The following is a 6000-nucleotide window of genomic DNA, read 5'->3' as shown; positions in this document are numbered from 1 at the left end:
CAGAAGAAGCGATTCCTGAGGAAAGAAAATGGCAATGTCCTTTGGGAAGACACCGGCATGAGCGCCCTACAAGTGAAGGCCTTTCATCCCTGGCATCAAGCAACATCCATCCATGGGGCAGCACTAGCGTTTTGATGACAATGCTGACAAAATCACTGCCCCTTCCTGCTGCTGTTGCTGACAGCGAATCATGAGAAATGTTCCAACTCTGCAAAAAACAGGCAGAGATGGCGAGAAAAAAACAGTTAGTCTGCTGAAAAGGTGGCCAAAAGAATGCTTTCTAATGTCCCCTTTTCATCCTTTCCCCAGCCAAGACAAAGCAATGTCCTTTTCCTCCATCACTGACGGTGACCCAGGCACAGGATGCAGCGTGGGGACAGAGTCCACCACAGCTCCCAGAGCCCACCCTGCCCAGGGGCTTCCCGTGCCGAGCCGAACCGAGCCGAACCGAGCCGAACCGAGCCGAACCGAGCCGAGCCGAGCCAAGCCGAGCCGAACCGAGCCGAGCCGAGCCGAGCCGCGGCCGTTGGTCTCCGGTCGTTGTGGCCACAGTCAGCGATGGACGCCATGCCGGAGCTGCCGCTGCCCGCCGGGCTCAGCGCCGGCACCTTCCCCGCCAAGCTGTGGCGCCTGGCAAACAGCCCCCGCGCCCGCTCCGTGCGCTGGGACAGCCAGGCGCGGGGGCTGCTCATCGACCGCTCCCTCTTGGAGCGGGAGCTGCTCGGCCCGGGCGGCTCCCAGGGGCCGGCCCCGCACACCTTCCGGGCCACGCAGTTTCGCAGCTTCCTGCGCCAGCTGAACCGCTACGGCTTCCGCAAGGGGCCGGGCTGGGTTGGCGCAGCCGCGCCGGGCGATGCCGGCGCCTGGCTCCACTACAGGAACCCCTGGTTTCGCCACGACCGCCCCGACATCCTGCTCCGCATCAGGCGCCGGAGCGCGGCCAACAGGCAGCGGCCGGCGGCGGGGCGGGAGGGGCGCAGGCGCCCGCCCTGCGGCTTCAAGCCGCTGCCCAGGGAGCGGCCGCCGCTGCCGCCCGGGCGCCCGCCCCGCGGCTTCCTTCTGCTGCACAGGGAGCGGGTGCTGCCGGACGGCCGGGAGCTGCGCTGTCCCCGGCCCGGCCGCTTCCAGCAGCTGCCCAGGGAACGGCCGCCGCTCGCCTGGCGCCCGCCCTGCGGCTTCCACCTGCTGCCCAGGGAGCGGCCGGGGCCGGCCCGGCGGGAGGGGCCGAGCCGCTTCCAGGAGCTCTATGGGCAGCGGCCACTGCCCGCCCCGCGGGAGGTGCTGCGGATCCCGCCCTGCCACTTCCTCGGCTTCCACGGGGAGCGGCTGTGGCTGCTCGGACAGGAGGGGGCCCCCAGCCGCTTCCTGGAGCTCTACGGGGGGCAGCTGCCCCCGATCGACCGGGAGGTGCTCAGGATCCAGCCCTGCAGCTTCCAGCAGCTCCCCAGGGAGCAGCAGCCCCCAGCCTCCAACCCGCCAGGTAAGAAAAGAACTTTTGGCTGTTAGTGACTCTTTGGTATTTGGTTGTTTTGTTTTCATTGTTTTCTCCTCTGTGCAGATCTTCAGGGCCGTGCTGAGGATCCCGTCTAAACAGGGATGACGTCACAAAGCCTTTTCCACCTGCCGCCATCACCTGGCCGTGGTCTCCCTGTTCCTCAGCACCGTCATGTTTGCTCACCTGAAGCCCCCCTCCATCTCCTCCCCATCCCTGGATCTGGCCCTGTCAGTTCTGTTCTCGCTGGTGCCTCCAGCCGTGAACCCCCTCATCTACAGCCTGAGGAAGCAGGAGCTCGAGGCTGCAGTGTGGAAGACTGATGGCTGGATGGTTTCACAAACATTAAACTGCTGGCCAGTTTCTCAAAATCACTTGTCATAAAAGTCATTTTTGATACCTCTTGTTGCTTTATTTTGGAGGTTCTTTTCCTTTGTTTTACTTTTATAATATTGTCCACAAAGCAGTGTCACCGTTTGTGCCATTTCTCATTTTGTTTCTCTCCACCTTCCCTGTGGCCACAGACTGTGTCAATGAGGGGCTGCACTCCTGGTGGCTTTAAAGGAACCCAAGGATCTGGCAGGCAAGTTTTCTGCAGAGATCCCCCTTTGGTTCTCTTCTCTGGATGAGAGCTGGGGGCAGATCAGTGCTGGCACAGCAGCTGTGCCCAGGAGCAGCAGCCCTTGGTGTTGGCAGCGCTGCTCCCGTGGCCCTGCCCCGCTGCCCTCCTGGCCCTGGTGTTGCTGTAGGGCCGGAGTGCTCTCGGCGCCGGGCACAGGGCTGGGGCTGGCAGTGCCGGGGCTGCAGCAGGGACAGGCCATGGGCTCCGCTGGGGCAGCGCTGACGCCTCAGGGCAGGGCCTCGCTGCTCCAGGCTCCTTGCCCAGGCTCTCTCCAGAACACGCCCAGGCCCAATGCTGTGCACGGAAAAGCCCCGTGAGCAGCCCCAGGGTGGCCGTGGGCAGGCTGGGGGCAAACAGCCCGGCTGGGGCTCTGCAGGGTCCCTGGGGGAGGCGGGAAGGAGCAGCAGAGCAGGGGCTGATCCATCCCCACTGTGCCGGACACCCCCGGGCAGCGTCCCAGAGCGTCCTCATGCACCTGCCAACAACATCCCCCCTCTGCAGCCCTGGCCTCTCTCCCAGCTCACACGGGGGCCGCATCCTTGCAGGCACAGACACGGCAGCTCTGGCTCAGGAGCCCCTGTTTGCAGTGCCCAGAGCAGGCCTGAGCACCCCCATGGTGTTGGTGTGGGGAGATGAACCTGAGGGAGCACAAATGCCATCAGCCCCTGGGGCCAGGAAGGGCTGGGCGACAGGAGAGAAAACCACTCAGTTCTGTCGTGGCCTCTGAAGTCAGCCAGAAAGTTTGTTCCCATCAGCTGGGAGTTTCCTGTGCCACTGCAGATGTTGTTGCTCAGAGCCAAGTGCTGCCTGGCAGCCATCCCCAAATTGCCCTGAGCATTTCCTTTGCTTCACCCTGGCTTTCTTTTCCTGGTACAAATTTCTCCCTATTGCCCATCCCTGCTCTCTCCCCAGCAAACAGCCCATCCCTGGTTGCCCTTTCCTCTCTGGGCCCACTCCCCATTTCACTTCCTGAGTTGGCATCATGGGAACATCCCTTGGGGTGCAGGATCATGCTCCAAGTGCTTCAGGAATTGTCTGCAGGCTCCTGCAGTGCCTTGTGCTGCTCCCTTGCCAGAGGCACCACAGGCCAGGGGGGCACGTGTGGGCTGGTGTGTCTGGCTGTGGGGCTCCCTGTTCTGGGCCATGAGGAGGAGCTGCAGAGGCTCTGCAGGACTGACAGGATGGGCTCTGGGGCTGTGAGGAGAAGCTGAGGGACCTGGGCTGCTGCACCTGGAGAGGAGGCCCAGGCCTCATCCTGCAACTGCTGCAAGGCTGGTTTCAGAGAATCACGGAATCAGCAAGGTTGGAAAAGACCTTGGACATCATCAAGTCCAACCTGTGCCCTGACACCACCTTGTCTCCCCTGAGCCTCGTCTTCTCCAGGATGAACAGCCCCAGACCCCTCAGCTGCTCCTCACAGGACTTGTGCTCCAGACCCCTCAGCACCCTTGTTGCCCTTCTCTGGACACGCTCCAGCCCCTCCATGTCCTTCCTAAACTGGGGGGCCCAGAACTGGGCGCAGCACTCGAGGTGCTGCCCAACCAGTGCCGAGCACAGGGGAAGAATCACTGCCCTGCTCCTGCTGGCCACACCATTCCTGATCCGTAGGAGTGCCAGGGGCTGGGTGAGGGAAATGGTGGGGAGGGGGTGGGACAAAGTCGGATTGATTGTGAGCCATGAAGGGTCTTGATTTTTCATATCTATTCAGACTGCATTAGAATGTGTTGGGGGTCAATATCATTTGGCCATTGCTGATATCAGTCTACAAACAGGATCATGAAACAGGTCAAAACAGTTCTCTCTGCCTTGTTTTCTATACATTATATTCACTTTGAATACACTTCTGAAATCTCTATAATTGACCACAGAAGAATTGAAAGCTTAAAATATTTCCAGGGGCTTTTCTTGTTTGAGCGTTTTGAACAAATATTGATGAGCCTTTCTCACTGAATTCCTGAACTGAAGAGCTCAAGAAAGAAGAGGCCCCTGCAGTAGTAAAATTCATCATCAGCCTGCAAGGGGCTGAAGATCCATCCTCATCAGAGCAGGAATGAACAGAAATGGGCACAGCTTTCTGGCTGCCCCAGCTTGGGGATGGGCCCTGGGCCTGGAGCAGGAGCAGCTCTGCAGGGCCCCAAGGCTGGCGCTGTTGTGCTGGCCTGGGCAGATGGGATGGCAGCAGGGGCTGCAGAGCTCTCAGGACCTCAGGGACAGGGGAGCAGGGCACACAGGAAGCCTCTTCTGCCTTGGCCAGCACCTTCCCCATGGCTGGGGCTGAGTCCTCTCTGAGCTGCAGCTGCTGCTGTGCCCTTGCGAGGGGCTGAGGCCGTGGGGCCCCTGCCCAGAGCCGCCTGCCCTGAGCAGAGCTGTGGGGCCAGAGGTGGCTGGGCTGTGCTGGGGAGAGACCCCTGGTGCTGCAGAGAGCTCAGGGCAGCTGGCAGAGCTTGCAGGGAGCTGGGCTGGGCTGGGAGAGCCTGACCCAGAAACCATCAGTGTCCATCTCAGCCTGTGTGAGCGTGCAGGGGCAGGACTCAGGCCAGCCCTTGTGGGGCAGGGCCAGCGCCTGTGGAAGGCATTGAAAACAGGCAAGTGCCCCACAGAGGAGGCTGCTCTGTGCCCTTGGTGGCACGGACAGAGCAGGGAGGGGGCCAGGACATTTGTCACCCATGCCAGCCTCTGTCCCCAGGCATTGCCAGCCCCGGCTGCTCAGCCCAGGTTTGCGGGGCAGTTTGGCTCTGGCCCAGCTCCATCCTCCCGTGGGGCTCAGGGCCTGTTCCTGGCCATGGCCAGCCCTGCCCGGCCTCTCTGCTGGCCCAGAGCCCGGCAGAGCCTGGGGCAGGGCTGTCTGTGCGGGCCCACAGGGGCCACGGGCTGTGCAGGAGCTGGCAGAGGCTGCCCAGCAGGGAGGCCATGGGGCACAGAGCCCCAAGGCTGCTGTGGGCACCACGGCACAGGGGCCGTTCCCCCCCGCAGTGCTCCTGTCCCGCGCGGGGGCTGTGGCACCGTGGCTGGCCCAGGGCGGCACAAAGGGGCCACGCGGCCGCTGCCGGGGCTGACAGCAAGGCCAGGCACACGCGAGGAATTGCTGGGCATCGCCTGCCCTGGGCAGGGCTGACTGTGCCAAAGGCACAGCTCAGCTGCCCTCGGTGGCTGCAGGAAAAGTCCAGAGCCCAAAGAGCCTCCATGGCTGTGCTGGAGACCAGGGCTTGGGGAGGGAAAGGCAGGGCTGCTGCGGGATGGGCAGGGGATTGAATTCCAGCACTCATCCTGTTCTCTGATGATCCTGGCACCATGCTGGTCCCTGTTTCAGCCTGGAGCAGAGCAGATGTTTATGGGACAGGAGCCCTCTGGGGCTCTCCGGGACATGCACCTTGCAAGGTGCGCTGCTCCCCCTACAGCTGTTCTCTGAGAGATGCCAATCCCAGCTCGGCACCTCGGGGCACAAGTGGCACCGCCTGTTTATGCACACACAGCTGATGTCTGCCTGGAAAGGGGCACAGGTTTTCGTACTTGTGCATTTCATAATATACAAGCATATTTTTATTATCTGGGTCGTTTGAGTAGTTGAGGAAATGGCAAAGTTTTCCCACCAGAAATTTCCTGGATCTACTATATTCTTCTACTGATGGCATAACAAGAAATACTGCTCTTCTCTAGTTGTGTCAAAAAGATTCCGTTTATTATTTTCTTCACCTATTCCTTCTGGTGTTTCTAGCTCTCCTGTTTCAATTGCCATGACTACGGACATTTCTTTACTAGACCAGCTGGATCTATGTCCTTCCCGAGTCTCCCTGATTTCCTCCTCCAGACACTCTCTGGTCATTCAAGTGCCTCTCAACTGACTGGTTTCATGCTTTGATCTTCAGGCAGTTGCCCAATCTCTCTG

At 61.0% G+C, this 6000-nt stretch overlaps 1 pseudogene; it reads left to right on the top strand.

The window, feature by feature from the left end:
• Nucleotides 1-322: 322 nt before the first annotated feature.
• The window catches only part of LOC136303935 (zinc finger protein 345-like), a 171127-nt pseudogene continuing 165449 nt past the window's right edge, over nucleotides 323-6000 (top strand).

The sequence above is a fragment of the Chamaea fasciata genome, unplaced genomic scaffold (genome assembly GCF_029207755.1).
Source record: "Chamaea fasciata isolate MVZ Bird 193981 ecotype frontalis unplaced genomic scaffold, bChaFas1.0.hap1 SCAF_44, whole genome shotgun sequence".
Lineage (NCBI taxonomy): Eukaryota > Metazoa > Chordata > Aves > Passeriformes > Sylviidae > Chamaea > Chamaea fasciata.
The sequence above is the reverse complement of the archived record's forward strand: the minus strand, read 5'-3'. Positions and strand labels throughout refer to the sequence as shown.